This window comes from Dendrobates tinctorius, unplaced genomic scaffold (genome assembly GCF_039654945.1).
Source record: "Dendrobates tinctorius isolate UK_male_01 unplaced genomic scaffold, ASM3965494v1 ptg000022l, whole genome shotgun sequence".
In the NCBI taxonomy this organism is placed as follows: Eukaryota; Metazoa; Chordata; class Amphibia; order Anura; family Dendrobatidae; genus Dendrobates; species Dendrobates tinctorius.
In genome coordinates this window covers 64,282,901-64,299,552 of record NW_027361690.1, presented here as the reverse complement: position 1 = coordinate 64,299,552, position 16,652 = coordinate 64,282,901, and the positions used below count along the sequence as shown (strand labels likewise).

The window sequence follows — 16,652 nt, the reverse complement described above, 5'->3', positions numbered from 1 at the left end:
AAATAGCCAAATGTTTTCTAGACATTGCGTGGCGCCTCCTGAAGAAGTTCGTTACGAAACGTGCGTTGGGGCAGCAGTACACTTGTGTTATCCTACACAACCAGTAAGGTCATCTTTATGTCCCTATATGTGTGCAATATCTTCCTCTTCATTAGCGGCCTGTGTGAAATTCATGCATCAGTAATTCAGCACTTTAGCTTATGATAATTGCACAGGTTGATTTATCTATAGGCACATTGCACATTTTCCTCTATTCTATAGTATATTTGGATATTAGGGTGTACTTTTTCTGGTTTAATTTATTTTTGTGGTAACTTTGAAATTTTTATTTTTCATCTTTTTTTATAGATACCCTAAGGCAGTTTATACTGCTATATGAGCACACTGTGTACTTTAAATTCATGTCCTTAATGAACTGTTTTTATAATCAGCACCTGATGTGTAATTAGTATTTAACACTACAGCACTTTATTTGTCTATTGTTTACACAGTCTGGTCCATCTATTAGCATATTGCACTTTCTTTAAAATGGTGGCTAGTTCATGTTTAAGGTTTTATGTGAGCTGACTTATTTGGTTCTTTTTCAGTCTACAATATGATATTGTTCTGGATAAACACTGTGTTCCTGTTCATACTGGTGTCCAGCAGTGTTGTATTAATTTTTAATTTTTGATGGAATAATAAAATTGATTTTATGGACTATACTCTGTGGTGGTGGTGGTGGTGGTTTAAATAGTTCCTCTTGTTGTGCTGTGGTTCAATATAAAATTAGAACTACATTTTTTATTGGAATGTTGTTAGGATTTTTTATTTTTGCTTGTTTTATTTTATAGCTTGATCATTTCCTGAGCGCCCTAAATTTGTGGAAGCATTTTTTTGTATTTTTTATTTCAACGCCATAATGATATCATTAATATCTGTTCCTAATGTGCAGCAAAATACTTACTAGTCACCATCTTCCTCTGGTGCCATCGCTGCTCCAGTCCTTTTCTGCCATCTTGTGAACGCTGCTGTGACTGGTCAGAAATCACATCTAGCGATCAATAGCTGCTAATGTAAGTTTATGAGAACCTTGTTATGAGTCTCACAGACTTATATTATTGAGAAGTGACTTCCAGTCCAGCCAGCAAATGCTGAAGCTAGTCACAACTCCAGTCACGTGGAATGGAGAGGCACTGGGAACTGCCGAAGATGGCAACTGCCAAAATGTTTTACTGCAAATAGGGAAAACCCATTTGTGATACCACTTTGGTGCTGAGATAAAAAAAAAAATACTTTAAATTAATTTATTGAACAGGTTGTACTTATTATATTATGAGATGATGATATAACAAGCTATTTTCATTTGATTTTTTTTCACTGATAATATATTTATCATTTTCTTTTTTTTATTCCTCAGCAAGGAGATTTCTACTTTTAACCTTTTACTTTTCTGTCGATTATAGGAAGGATAATCCACACACAAATAATTGTCATAAAAAGGATTTGCTAGTGTGAACTATTATTACAAAACTATGGGAAAAAATTATTTCTGGATGCAAAATTCTGCTTTTCTGATTTTTTTTTATATATATATAAATATCTTTCTAGACTGTTGGCTTGACTGATAAATAGATGTCAAGTGGTGATTGCTCTTTGCTGCATCATGTTCTGAAAATGTAACCTGAGCACCAGGTGTACAGAACACTTGGAAACAATAGTGTCCAGCTGCACAAACTGTATGGAATTTACAATGAATCGTGAGGCATTTAACCGTAGAATACGAAATTGTCTTCTTTTATCATTTCTAAATGTTCCCAAAAATGAAGTTAATTAACTCACATGTTGACAGCAGCATACTGAAGCAGCACGCAGCCCTGCATGCTGCGCAGCCCTGACACGTGCCACCGCAAGCTTCAACACAAAGTAATGGGCACCCAGCCAGAGAGCTGCCGAAGAAATTCGATGGCTTCCAGTATGCTCTCCACAAAAGCAGTCACTAAAGTATCATTAGCTTCCAAAGGAATAAGAAATCCTTCCATGAAAATGACACCAATGGACATAAGACCAATAAGTGGCAAATTGTGTTAACCAGAGATAGCTGAAAAAAGTTGCCAAAGGATATTTCTTTACAGCACATAGTGAACAGCTCAGAACAGAAAATATATTTTCTTCAATAGTAGGGCCAAAATATTTTATTCCTAAATATTCTTGATAGGCAATGCTGCCGACATACAGACTTACTTACTAGTCACCATCTTCCTCTGGTGCCATCGCTGCTCCAGTCCTTTTCTGCCATCTTGTGAACGCTGCTGTGACTGGTCAGAAATCACATCTAGCGATCAATAGCTGCTAATGTAAGTTTATGAGAACCTTGTTATGAGTCTCACAGACTTATATTATTGAGAAGTGACTTCCAGTCCAGCCAGCAAATGCTGAAGCTAGTCACAACTCCAGTCACGTGGAATGGAGAGGCACTGGGAACTGCCGAAGATGGCAACTGCCAAAAATTTTTACTGCAAATAGGGAAAACCCATTTGTGATACCACTTTGGTGCTGAGATAAAAAAAAAAATACTTTAAATTAATTTATTGAACAGGTTGTACTTATTATATTATGAGATGATGATATAACAAGCTATTTTCATTTGATTTTTTTTCACTGATAATATATTTATCATTTTCTTTTTTTTATTCCTCAGCAAGGAGATTTCTACTTTTAACCTTTTACTTTTCTGTCGATTATAGGAAGGATAATCCACACACAAATAATTGTCATAAAAAGGATTTGCTAGTGTGAACTATTATTACAAAACTATGGGAAAAAATTATTTCTGGATGCAAAATTCTGCTTTTCTGATTTTTTTTTTATATATATAAATATCTTTCTAGACTGTTGGCTTGACTGATAAATAGATGTCAAGTGGTGATTGCTCTTTGCTGCATCATGTTCTGAAAATGTAACCTGAGCACCAGGTGTACAGAACACTTGGAAACAATAGTGTCCAGCTGCACAAACTGTATGGAATTTACAATGAATCGTGAGGCATCTAACCGTACAATACGAAATTGTCTTCTTTTATCATTTCTAAATGTTCCCAAAAATGAAGTTAATTAACTCACATGTTGACAGCAGCATACTGAAGCAGCACGCAGCCCTGCACGCTGCGCAGCCCTGACACGTGCCACCACAAGCTTCAACACAAAGTAATGGGCACCCAGCCAGAGAGCTGCTGAAGAAATTCAATGGCTTCCAGTATGCTCTCCACAAAAGCAGTCACTAAAGTATCATTAGCTTCCAAAGGAATAAGAAATCCTTCCATGAAAATGACACCAATGGACATAAGACCAATAAGTGGCAAATTTTGTTAACCAGAGATAGCTGAAAAAGTTGCCAAAGGATATTTCTTTACAGCACATAGTGAACAGCTCAGAGCAGAAAATATATTTTCTTCAATAGTAGGGCCAAAATATTTTATTCCTAAATATTCTTGATAGGCAATGCTGCCGACATACAGACTTACTGCAGGAAGATTTGATTCTGCTTTGAAATACAAAGTTGGGGATTTTCAAGTAATTTAACAAGAAAATAAAGTGTCCAAATAGCTAGAGGTGTATGTGAAAAAAGTGACCTTTGAAATATAAGAAAAGGAATCTGATTAGTTGCCTTGGTCAATTAGCGTAGGCATTCCCTACTAACTGGCAATATGGCCTCTCTGCTCCTGATTGCATGTTCACAGTGGCATTGAATACAGTTAGATGTTAATATGTGCATTGCACTTCATGTTATGCGTTCTGACCACTAGCAGCACTGGCTTCCCTCTTTTTATATTTGCATATTGCGTTGTGGCTGACCACCACTGTTGCCGTGCGCGCTGGGTTATGTTCGCCATTTTTGCTGTGTTCATTGTGATGGATCTAGGCTGCTGTGCACACACACAGGAGCCCCGCCCTGCCCCAGGCTTTATTTAATTTGTGCACCTGTGTCTGAGCCTGCATCGCCCTTCATCTGTGTTTGCTGGTCAGGCAGTGTGTGGAGGTTTAACCTGAGATGTCTCTGTTCAGACCTGGTTGGCCTTTATCTGCACTTGTTTCATCTGGGAGCGATTCAGACATGTTTCAGGTACATTTGAAATAGATATGGTCTTGCTTTTAAAATATTCAGGAGGCCGTAATGGCACAGTGAATAATAAAAATGTAGAGTAGGACCCCCCACATGAGATTGCCTTGGCGCGGCGGGGTGGCTCAATTTATTGATCAATATTTTGCCAAATGTCTCATTTTGAATACAGTTAGATGTTAATATGTGCATTGCACTTAATGTTATGCGTTCTGACCACAAGCAGCGCTGGCTTCTCTCTTTTTATATTTGCACAGTGGCATTGCCTGTTTGAAAAATTTGTCATGAAAATAAGAACTTAACGACACTACTATAAGCCTCGTGAGCATTCTAAAGTTTACGTTTACAAGGTAAAATTTGGGACATTTAAAGGAAATCTGTAGTAGGATCAACCCTCCTAAGACATCTATATGGTCATGTAGGCAAACTAAGCTGAATAAAATGTCGCCTTGATACCTGTGTTGATGTCTTGATCCACAGAAATCCATGTTTTTACTATATGTAAATGAGCTGTTCAGGACTATGGGACAGACAGACATTGATCTGCATGAGAATCTGCCCCCAGAGCTTATTATAAATAGAAGGGGGAGTTACCAGTGTGATATGTAAAGGCCCCTCTTTGCTCTTCCAATATAGCTGCAGAGCTGTGTGTGACTATACCTAACACATCTGAAGGGCTCAGCTTCCCGCTCACAGGCAGACAGGGCTGCACTACAGCAGAGCTTTGAGAACTACAGTAAAGGCCCCGTCACACTTAGCGAGATCGCTAGCGATATCGCTTAAGCGACACCGATTTGATGACGCGTCAGCGATGTCGCTATGTGTGACATGCAGTGGCGATGTGGCCCCCACTGCGATGTCGCTGATCGTGCTCGAACGTCCTGGGCCATTTTTTGATCATTGGTGTCCCGCTGGTGCGCCTGAATAGCTGAGTTTGACACCCTTTAAAAACGACGAGCGACCTCGTTGGCGACTCATATCTCTATGGCGCAGGCGGGACTAGGTTAAATCTTTAAAACACTACAAGCTGTGTGACAAGGTCCCAGCGACCGCCGAGGTCATTATACAGATTGCTGATCGCTGCTGCGTCATTTAGGAGATCTGCCAGTTAGGCAGCTAAGTAGCGACCATGTAGCTACGCACAAACTATCTTTGCCAGGTCGTGTCGTTGTCGTGATCGCTGGTGCGTCGCTTAGTGTGACGGGGCCTTAAATGTAAGAAGACAAAATTCAGTTCTATTGTTAACACTGGTAATGTCTCCATTTATTTATGTTAACCTCTGGGTTCAGATTCTCATGCAGATTAGTGTCCAGCCCACAGATCTTTACAGTTGATTTACATATAAGAAAACCGTTTATCTGGAATAATGACAAAAAGACTGACTGGCACTTCCAAACTAATGTGAACAGGTGTCACCAGGAGTAGCTACCTCCATACATAATAAACAAAAAAGTTGCACTCTGTAGTGCTAAAGCATGTCAATGTGAAATATATGAAATATGAATAGCAATACTGCTTCTGGAAACTAGGAAAAAATGAGATGCTTAGCACATAATTTGGCCAATTCATGCAAGCCCATCAACCAATGACAATGTGGTCTCAAAATTGATTATGTATATTACTAGATGGTGGCCCGATTCTAACGCATCGGGTATTCTAGAATATATAGGCAATTTATTTTTGAAGATTTAATAATAATGCAATAATGCACCCCCCAATCCTGATATGTATGGTTCTCTCACCCCCAATCCTGATATGAATGCTACCCCTCAACCCCCTATCCTGGTATGCATGGTCCCCTGACCCCCCAATCCTGGAATGCATGGTCCTCTCACCCCCAATCCTGGTATGCATGGTCCTCTCACCCCCCAATCCTGGTATGCATGGTCCCCTCACACCCCAATCCTGGTATGCATGGTCCCCTCACCCCCCTATCCTGGTATGCATGGTCCCCTCACCCCCCTATCCTGGTATGCATGGTCCCCTCACCCCCCTTTCCTGGTATGCATGGTCTCCTCACCCCCCTTTCCTGGTATGCATGGTCCCCTCACCCCCCTTTCCTGGTATGCATGGTCCCCTCACCCCCAATCCTGATATGCATGGTCTCCTCACCCCCCTTTCCTGGTATGCATGGTCCCCTCACCCCCCTTTCTTGGTATGCATGGTCCCCTCACCCCCCTTTTGTGGTATGCATGGTCCGCTCACCCCCCTATCCTGGTATGCATGGTCCGCTCACCCACCTTTCTTGGTATGCATGGTCCCCTCACCCTCCAATCCTGGTATGCATGGTCCCCTCAACCCCCTATCCTGGTATGCATGGTCCCCTCACCCCCCAATCCCGGTATGCATGGTCCCCTCACCCCCCAATCCTGGTATGCATGGTCCCCTCACCCCCCAATCCTGGTATGCATGGTCCCCTCACCCCCCTTTCCTGGTATGCATGGTCCCCTCACCACCCTTTCTTGGTATGCATAGTCCCCTCACCCATTTGTGGTATGCATGGCCCCCTCACCCCCTTATCCTGGTATGCATGGTCCCCTCACCCCCCAATCTTGGTATACATGGTCCCCTCAACCCCCTATCCTGGTATGCATGGTCCCCTCACCCCCCAATCCTGGTATGCATGGTCCCCTCAACCCCCTATCCTGGTATGCATGGTCCCATCACCCCCCAATCCTGGTATGCATGGTCCCTCACCCCCCAATCCTGGTATGCATGGTCCCCTCACCCCCCAATCCTGGTATGCATGGTCCCCTCACCCCCCTTTCTTGGTATGCATAGTCCCCTCACCCCCCAATCCTGGTATGCATGGTATCCTCACCTCCCTTTCCTGGTATGCATGGTCCCCTCACCCCCCAATCCTGGTATGCATGGTCCCCTCACTCCCCAATCCTGGTATGCATGGTCCCCTCACCCCCCCAATCCTGGTATGCATGGTCCCCTCACCCCCCAATCCTGGTATGTATGGTCCTTTTACCCCCCAATCCTGGTATGCATGGTCCCCTCACCCCGCAATCCTGGTATGCATGGTCCCCTCACCCCCCAATCCTGGTATGCATGGTCCCCTCACCCCCAATCCTGATATGCATGGTCTCCTCACCCCCCTTTCCTGGTATTCATGGTCCCCTCACCCCCCTTTCTTGGTATGCATGGTCCCCTCACCCCCCTTTTGTGGTATGCATGGTCCGCTCACCCCCCTATCCTGGTATGCATGGTCCGCTCACCCACCTTTCTTGGTATGCATGGTCCCCTCACCCTCCAATCCTGGTATGCATGGTCCCCTCAACCCCCTATCCTGGTATGCATGGTCCCCTCACCCCCCAATCCCGGTATGCATGGTCCCCTCACCCCCCAATCCTGGTATGCATGGTCCCCTCACCCCCCAATCCTGGTATGCATGGTCCCCTCACCCCCCTTTCCTGGTATGCATGGTCCCCTCACCACCCTTTCTTGGTATGCATAGTCCCCTCACCCATTTGTGGTATGCATGGCCCCCTCACCCCCTTATCCTGGTATGCATGGTCCCCTCACCCCCCAATCTTGGTATGCATGGTCCCCTCAACCCCCTATCCTGGTATGCATGGTCCCCTCACCCCCCAATCCTGGTATGCATGGTCCCCTCAACCCCCTATCCTGGTATGCATGGTCCCATCACCCCCCAATCCTGGTATGCATGGTCCCTCACCCCCCCAATCCTGGTATGCATGGTCCCCTCACCCCCCAATCCTGGTATGCATGGTCCCCTCACCCCCCTTTCTTGGTATGCATAGTCCCCTCACCCCCCAATCCTGGTATGCATGGTATCCTCACCTCCCTTTCCTGGTATGCATGGTCCCCTCACCCCCCAATCCTGGTATGCATGGTCCCCTCACCCCCCAATCCTGGTATGCATGGTCCCCTCACCCCCCCAATCCTGGTATGCATGGTCCCCTCACCCCCCAATCCTGGTATGTATGGTCCTTTTACCCCCCAATCCTGGTATGCATGGTCCCCTCACCCCGCAATCCTGGTATGCATGGTCCCCTCACCCCCCAATCCTGGTATGCATGGTCCCCTCACCCCCCAATCCTGGTATGCATGGTCCCCTCACCCCCCTTTCTTGGTATGCATAGTCCCCTCACCCCCCAATCCTGGTATGCATGGTATCCTCACCCCCCAATCCGGGTATGCATGGTCCCCTTACCCCCCAATCCTGGTATGCATGGTTCCCTCACCCCCCTTTCCTGGTATGCATGGTCCCCTCACCCCCCTTTCTTGGTAAGCATGGTCCCCTCACCCCCCAATCCTGGTATGCATGGTATCCTCACCTCCCTTTCCTGGTATGCATGGTCCACTCACCCCCCAATCCTGGTATGCATGGTCCCCTTACCCCCCAATCCTGGTATGCATGTTTCCCTCACCCCCCTTTCCTGGTATGCATGGTCCCCTCACCCCCCTTTCCTGGTATGCATGGTCCCCTCACCCCCCCTTTCTTGGTATGCATGGTCCCCTCACCCCCCAATCCTGGTATGCATGGTATCCTCACCTCCCTTTCCTGGTATGCATGGTCCCCTCACCCCCCAATCCTGGTATGCATGGTCCACTTACCCCCCAATCCTGGTATGCATGGTTCCCTCACCCTCCTTTCCTGGTATGCATGGTCCCCTCACCCCCTTTTCCGTTTAGCCGCAACCAATCAGCGTCGCAGCCCTCTGTCAGCGACCAATCAGCAACGTGGCCCTGTAGCCGCGACCAATCACTGCCGCGGCCCTGTACAAAAATAATATTAAAAAATAAAAAAAAGTTATTCTCACCTTCCGACGGCCTCCTGTCTTCTTTCCACGCACCCGGCCTCGCGTTCCCAGTAATGCTTTGCGGCTTAGACCGCAACATGAGAAATTAGACCCCTAAAGTTGTTGTGCAGTTTGTCCTGAGTATGCTGATACCCCATATGTGGGGGTAAACCACTGTTTGGGCACACGGCAGAGCTCAGAAGGGAAGGCGCACCGTTTGACTTTTTCAATGCTGAATTGGCTGGAATTGAGATCGGATGCCATGTCGCATTTGGAGAGCCCCTGATGTGCCTAAACAGTGGAAATACCCACAAGTGACACCATTTTGGAAACTAGACCCCCCAAGGAACTTATCTAGATGTATGGTGAGCACTTTGAACCCCCAAGTGCTTCACAGAAGTTTATAACGTACAGCCGTGAAAATAAAAAATCTTTTTTCCACAAAAATGATCTTTCAGCCCCCAATTTTTTATTTTCACAAGGGTATCATGAGAAATAGGACCTAAAAGTTGTTGTCCAATTTGTCCTGAGTAGGCTGGTACCCCATATGTGGGAGAAAACTACTGTTTGGGCACACGGTGGGACTCGGGAAGAGAAGTAGTGACGTTTTGGAATGCAGACTTTGATGGAATGGTCAGCGTGTGTCATGTTGCATTTGCAGAGCCCCTGATGTGCCTAAACAGTAGAAGCCCCTCCACAAGTGACCCCATTTTGGAAACTACACCACCCAAGGAACATATATAGATATGTGGTGAGCACTTTGAACACCCAATGGCTTCACAGAAGTTTATAACGTAGAGCCATGAAAATAAAAAATCATTTTTTTCACAAAAATATTTTTGTCCCCAAATTTTAATTTTCCCAAGGGTAACAGGAGAAATTAGACATCCAAAGTTGTTTTGCAATTTGTCCTGAGAACGCAGATACCCCATATGTGGGGTAAACTACTGTTTGAGCGCACGGCAGAGCTCAGAAGAGAAGGAGCACCGTTTGACTTTTTCAACACAGAATTGGCTGGAATTGAGATCGAACGCAACGACACATTTGGAGAACCTGTACCAATTCTAATTCCAACCTTTAACCCAACACATCCATAACCCTAATCCCAACCCTAACCATAAGACTAACCACAACCCTAACAACAACACACCCCTAACCCTAATCCAACCATAACCCTAACCCCAAAACACCCCTAACCTTAATCCCAACATAACACTAACCACAAAAATAACCCAACACACCCCTAACCCTAATCCCAACCCTAACCCTAGCCCCAACTCTAACCCTAATTTTAGCCTCAATCCTAACCCAAACTTTAGCCCCAACCCTAACTTTAGAGTAACACTAGCCCTATCATTAGCCTAACCCTAACTTTAGCCCAACCCTAAGTTTAGCCTAACCCTAACCCTAACTTTAGCCTAACAATAACCCTAACTTTAGCCTAACCGTAACCATAACTTCAAACCAAAAGAAAAAATGGAACTAAGAGTGATAGATAAAATATAAAAAATATTTTTTATTGTTATCCAAAATTGGATAAAATACAAATTTATAATAGATTAGTCACAAAAAGATATATGAGGGAATCAGCGACACCCAGTTACCACACACAGATATAGGTAAGGATAAAAATTGCAGTATATAAACAAAGGCATGTAAAGGCATCACCCATCACAATTATATATATGTATATATATATATATATATATCCCCTTCAATAAAAAGACATAATTTGTTCACAATGCTCATATGAAGTGCACCGACACAAAAAAGTGATGATCAAAAGGCAATTTTCTCATAAGAAACACAATTTTTATTGAAATACATAATTAAAAATTCATACTGCCAAATATTTATTAAAGACGACGGAATAGTGCATGACACTCGTCACTCATGCTTCACATATGATGCGACAGATCCAACAAGGGCAGCCATGTATAAAATAACCAACAATTATGTGAGGTGTTTACACTACAACAGTAATTTTCCACAGGTATTAATAAGTGATCCCCTTTGTATGTCCTTTAATGGATGGTAGCCATAAATGGATAATGAATGATACTATACAGACCTTATCTGCGATAATATAACACAACCAATCATTCCAATATGGCACAAGGACCAGTGGGTTAGTATAAGGATCAACCCTAATGGGAATATCGCAGAAGGCATTAAACACCTTTCAGACAGCCTGCATACATCTTATTAGGGTTTACCCATTGCTACTTGCAATTTAATAAGCCCAGTGGCTACCACTCACAGTAATTAATAGCAATCCACTGCAAGTCCAGTCTAGACCCATTAATCCACCATTCCTATGATCCTCCTAATACCCAGCATAATCCTCACATTGCACTTCATATTGATAAATTTACCTCCTGGGTGGTGGAAATACTAGCTGCTGTCTCCTCGTGGACCGGCGCATCCGTCCCGACGCATGTTTCGGACTCCTTTCTCAAGGGGCCTAACTCTCAGTTCATATGTCACTGTTTAAATATCCCCTGGCCACCGCGTACATAAGCGTGCGACCGGAAGTGCACTGTCTGCCCGGAAATGACGCGCTACGCTGCCTGGACGACGGCGATGCCAGCGGGCGTCAGCGTCACACTGTGGGCAGGGCCAGGGCGGGCCAGTCCACAGCCATAGACGCCAAAGGCCAGCAGACACCGCAGCGAATGGACAACATCCGCGTACAGGGCAGAGGCGCAGAAACAGTTAGTTACACACTAACGACATTCACACAGTGCATACATACAATTAAAAACAACAGGTGAAATTATGAAACAAAGCGGACATATTACCATATACTATAATATAGACCGGACGACCACAGAAGTAGTGTACACTTAGTTAAATACTAAATCCAATAGGACATACATAAGTGTCTAGAACCGTCAACCATATCAGATATACACAGGGGTAATACATTACAAAGATGTGACATACACACAATGCTGCCCTTACATATTCATTATACAATTTCATATATATTCACATGTGCATATAACATGTAGACATACTAAACACATCTTCATAGATATCTCATATCTCCAGTTTTATGACGTTGTCACAATGTCTCTAAACACACTGATCTCCTTTTGTGTGGTCCGTATGTCTACCAAACGTGGCTCCGCCATGGGATCTCCAGAAACACCAAAAGGATAATAGCAAGGTACTACAAATAGAAAATTAAAAAATAAAAAGTTAAAAATGAGAATAATGAGCAACGAGCATCCCTCCAGCAATCATGGGAAAACCATATTAGGGATATTTAAGTTTAAAGATGCAAATAACCAACCATTTATAAAAACGGGGCGTAACTGATATTTTCATTGAGTCCAGATGGATGGACCGTGCCAAGGGTCCAAATCCATCTGGACTCCAACTGGGCCAACCTCTTAAAGACACAGCCTCCCCGTATACCCTCCTCCAGCATATCAATACCCCTCACTCTGAGCAAGCTTCCATCACAGCCATATTTTCTAAAATGGCGGGGAATCGTTTCCAGAGATAGTATATCTCCAGTGGCCACTGCTGCCTCAATACTAAGTACGTGTTCTCTAACACTTATCTTAAATTGCCGTGTTGTCATGCCTACATAGATCTTACGGCACAGACATACCGCGTAGTAAATGACATTCTTACTAACGCACGTAATGCGTTTTCCGATTTTAAATTCACGGGAGCCATCTTGGCTACAAAATGAATCAACACGATCTATGTTAGCAAAAGCAACGCAGCGGCCACATGAAGACGATCCCACTCATACCGCCATCTGATCCAAAAAAGAATGATTTGGGGCACCTGTATAATGGCTATAAACCAATCGATCCCGTAAATTTTTAGATCTTCTGGCTGCGATGGCCGCCCGATGAGGAACAAATTTAGAGATCATCGGATCCGCTTATAATATATGCCACGAACTTGTCCATAATTTTTCTCATTTCGGCAAATTGGGAATGATAATCTGTGACAAAGCTTACCATATTTTGTTCTGCTCTGTTTATTTTCATACAAGAGACTATTCCCAGATGAATACTTGGCCCTATTAAAGGCTTTCTTAATAATGCGATTGCTAAACCCACGTTCTTTCAACATATCACTAAGATCGTCTGCTTGTTTGAAAAACTACTCCTCTGTAGAACACAGTCTGCGTAATCGCAGAAACTGCCCTGTTGGGACCGAATGTATCATATGGCCAGGGTGGGATGATGTGGAATGTAGCAGCATATTAGTCGATGTCGGCTTTCTGAAAATGCTTGTCTGCACCTCACCTCTATCATCTTTATACAACTGAATATCTAAGAATTCAATCATCTTAGGATGGTATTTATACGTGATGAAGATGTTTACATCATTCTCATTGAGAGATGACATAAATCTCTCAAGTCCATCCAAGGTACCCTGCCAGATCAGCAAAATGTCGTCAATGTACCGCGTCCATGAAAGGACACGGCACACTGGTGACAACTGATCCGGCAGGGAGAGGTCTCTCTCCCACAGCCCCAGGAACAGATTGGCATATGCGGGGGCAAAAGATGCCCCCATAGCGGTTCCCTGGAGCTGTAGGAAGAAAGACCCCTTAAACACAAAGAAGTTGTGAAACAATGTGAACCTAAGTAGTTCAATAATCAATTCTCTTATAGCTAGAGGTAGGTTCGACATGCTCAGAAAAACTTTTACTGCTCGAATACCATCTTCATGCCGGATGATGGTGTACAAAGACTCAACGTCACCTGTCACCAGCATCATATCTTCATCCAATTGAAGACCATCAACCCACCTTAACAGATCTCCAGTGTCTTTTAGAAATGATGGCAACCCCTCAACTAATGGCTGTAGCTTGGAGTCTATCCACTGATTCACATTCTCCAGATAATTGCCCCTTCCTGAGATAATTGGGCGGCCAGGGGGAGTCTACGCATCCTTATGAATTTTAGGTAACAAATAAAAGGTCGGGATGATTGGTTCCGGCACAATTAGTGCCGTTGCCAACTCCTTGGAAATCACACCCGTCTCTTTCACTTGATTGATGATGCCGTGTAGTTTACCAGAAAATGCAGACAGTGATAGAGCCAAGTACATGCCAAAGATAAGTAATAAGTCTGTAAGCAAATACCGACCTATCTGTAGTGTGGGCTACAGGACCCCAACGCGCGTTTCGCTTCTTGCTTCTTCGGGGGGTCCATAGCCCACACTACAGATAGGTCGGTATTTTCTTACAGACTTATTACTTATCTTTGACATGTACTTGGCTCTATCTCTCTGAATAATAACCATCTCTCACACTGGCTTATAGCCTCCTTGTATGTGGTTAATTAGCAGCTCCTATTTTAGGATCACCATCCCACTATAGAAATATATATTCTCAGACTGGTGGATACTATTATGTCTTTGGTTAATTAGTAGCTCCTATTTTAGGATTACTTTCCCACTATAGAAATATATACTCTCAGACTGGTGGATACTATTATATCTTTTTGTCAGCAGTTGTGATTGATATAGGACCATACTTCTCTTTATGCACCAGACTCAGTCTGGTTATTGGACTAATGTATTATGCACTACTGCACTTTATACGAATATTGAGAAGTTATTGTTCCCTTATAATCAAAATATATAGAGATAGATAAATTCAGATATATATATATGTATACTTTTCTATATACCTTTTTCTCTGTTCATTTGTACGCCTTCTCATGAAATATGGCCTTTATGCACTACTGCACTTCATATGAGCATTGTGAACAAATGATGTCTTTTTATTGAAGGATATATATAATTGTGTTGGGTGATGCCTTTACATGCCTTTGCTTATATGCTGCAATTTTTATCCTTACCTATATCTGTGTGTGGTAACTGGGTGTCTCTGATTCCCTCATATATTTTTTTGTTACTAATGTATTATAAATTTTTATTTTACCCAATTTTGGATAACAATAAAAAATATTTTTTATATTTTATCTATCGCTCTTGGTTCCATTTTTTCTTTTGGTTTATATGTTAATTCAGTGGATGAGCTGTAACATTAGTAGCCTCTCTTTGGTATTTGTAACCATAACTTCAGCCTAACCCTAACTTTAGCCTAACAATAACCCTAACTTTAGCCTAATAGTATCCCTAACCCTGGCAGTAACCCTAAACCTAACTCTAACAGTAACCCTAACTTTAGCCTAACAGTAAACCTAACTTTAGCCTAACAGTAACCCTAACTTTAGCTTAACAGTAACCCTAACCCTAACAGTAACCCTAACAGTAACCCTAACTTTAGCCCAACAGTAAAACTAACCCCGACTCTAACAGTAACCCTAACTTTAGCCTAACAGTAACCCTAACCCTAAAAGTAACAGTAACCATAACTTTAACCTAACAGTAACCCTAACTATAGCACTAACCCTAACAGTAACCCTATCAGAAACCCTAACTTTAGCCTAACTCTAACCCTAACTATAGCACTAACCCTAACAGTAACCCTAACTATAGCACTAACCCTAACCTGCCATATTTGTTTTTTTTTACTTTATGACAAGATCGCGTACTGGCACAGCTGTTGTCAGGAGCACTTGTCACACTGTTTTTCGTCTAATCTCTCACTGACAGGAGATCAGAGGAGAAACAGCATTACTATGAGGCAGATCACCAGGAAAGTTTGTAGCTACAACAAAATTTCCCAGTAATCTGTCTCATTGGCTGGTGTGATGCTGACATCATCAGGACCTGAACCAATCAGGTCTTGATGAGGTTGGGGGTCACAGGAAGCTGTGCGCCGCAATCTCCTCATTATAAGGTATGTGGGGGTCCTGATCAGCACAAATCCACCGACCGTAGACAAAGGTCAGCGCTGCGCAAAGCCCTGCTAGTGCCGATGTTTATCAACCGTCAATGGTCACAAAGCGGTTAAAAAATGAGAGAAGCCTGTAATTGACATCATAGGTAGACCACAACTATGAGATTCAAAAGGAGAAAACAAATCCAGGAAATCACCTTGTCTGATTTGGCAAGATTTATTTTTCAAATTATGGTGGAAAATAAGCATTTGGTTATCTAAAAACATGCAAGATTTCTGGCTCTCACAGACCTGTAACTTCTTCTTTAAGAGGCTCCTCTGTCCTCCATGCATTACCTGTAGTAATGGAATCTGTTTGAACTTGTTATCAGTATAAAAGACACCTGTCCACAACCTCAAACAGTCACACTCCAAACTACACTATGGTGAAAACCAAAGAGCTGTCGAAGAACACCAGAAACAAAATTGTAGCCCTGCACCAGGCTGGGAAGACTGAATCTGCAATAGGCAAGCAGCTTGGTGTGATGAGATCAACTATGGGAGAAATAATAAGAAAATGAAAGACATACAAGACCACTGATAATCTCCCTCGATCTGGGGCTCCACGCAAGATCTCACCCCGTGGGGTCAAAATGATCACAAGAACGGTGAGCAAAAATCCCAGAACCACATGGGGAGGACCTAGTGAATGACCTGCATAGAGCTGGGACCGCTGTAACAAAGGCTACCATCAGTAATACACTACGCCAAAAGGGACTCAGATCCTGCAGTGCCAGACGTGTCCCACTGCTTAAGCCTGTACATGGCCAGGCCTGTCTGAAGTTTGCTAGAGAGCATTTGGATTATCCTGAAGAATATTGGGAGAATGTCATATGGTCTGACGAAACCAACGTCAAACTGTTTGGTAGAAACAAAACTTGCCATGTTTAGAGGAGACAGAATGCTGAGTTGCATCCAAAGAACACCATACTCATTGTGAAGCATGGGGGTGGCAA

At 43.4% G+C, this 16,652-nt stretch overlaps 1 protein-coding gene and 1 long non-coding RNA gene across 2 annotated transcripts in view; both read right to left on the bottom strand.

Annotated features, from left to right (window-relative positions):
- The window catches only part of SLCO3A1 (solute carrier organic anion transporter family member 3A1), a 680,913-nt gene that overhangs the window by 347,480 nt on the left and 316,781 nt on the right, over positions 1-16,652 (bottom strand). The gene's annotated exons all lie outside the window — the stretch shown is intronic.
- The window catches only part of LOC141084212 (uncharacterized), a 70,486-nt gene continuing 64,494 nt past the window's right edge, over positions 10,661-16,652 (bottom strand). The window contains exon 2 of the long non-coding RNA XR_012230954.1: positions 10,661-12,045. This is a non-coding gene — a long non-coding RNA (uncharacterized lncRNA). The remainder of the gene's footprint in view (positions 12,046-16,652) is intronic.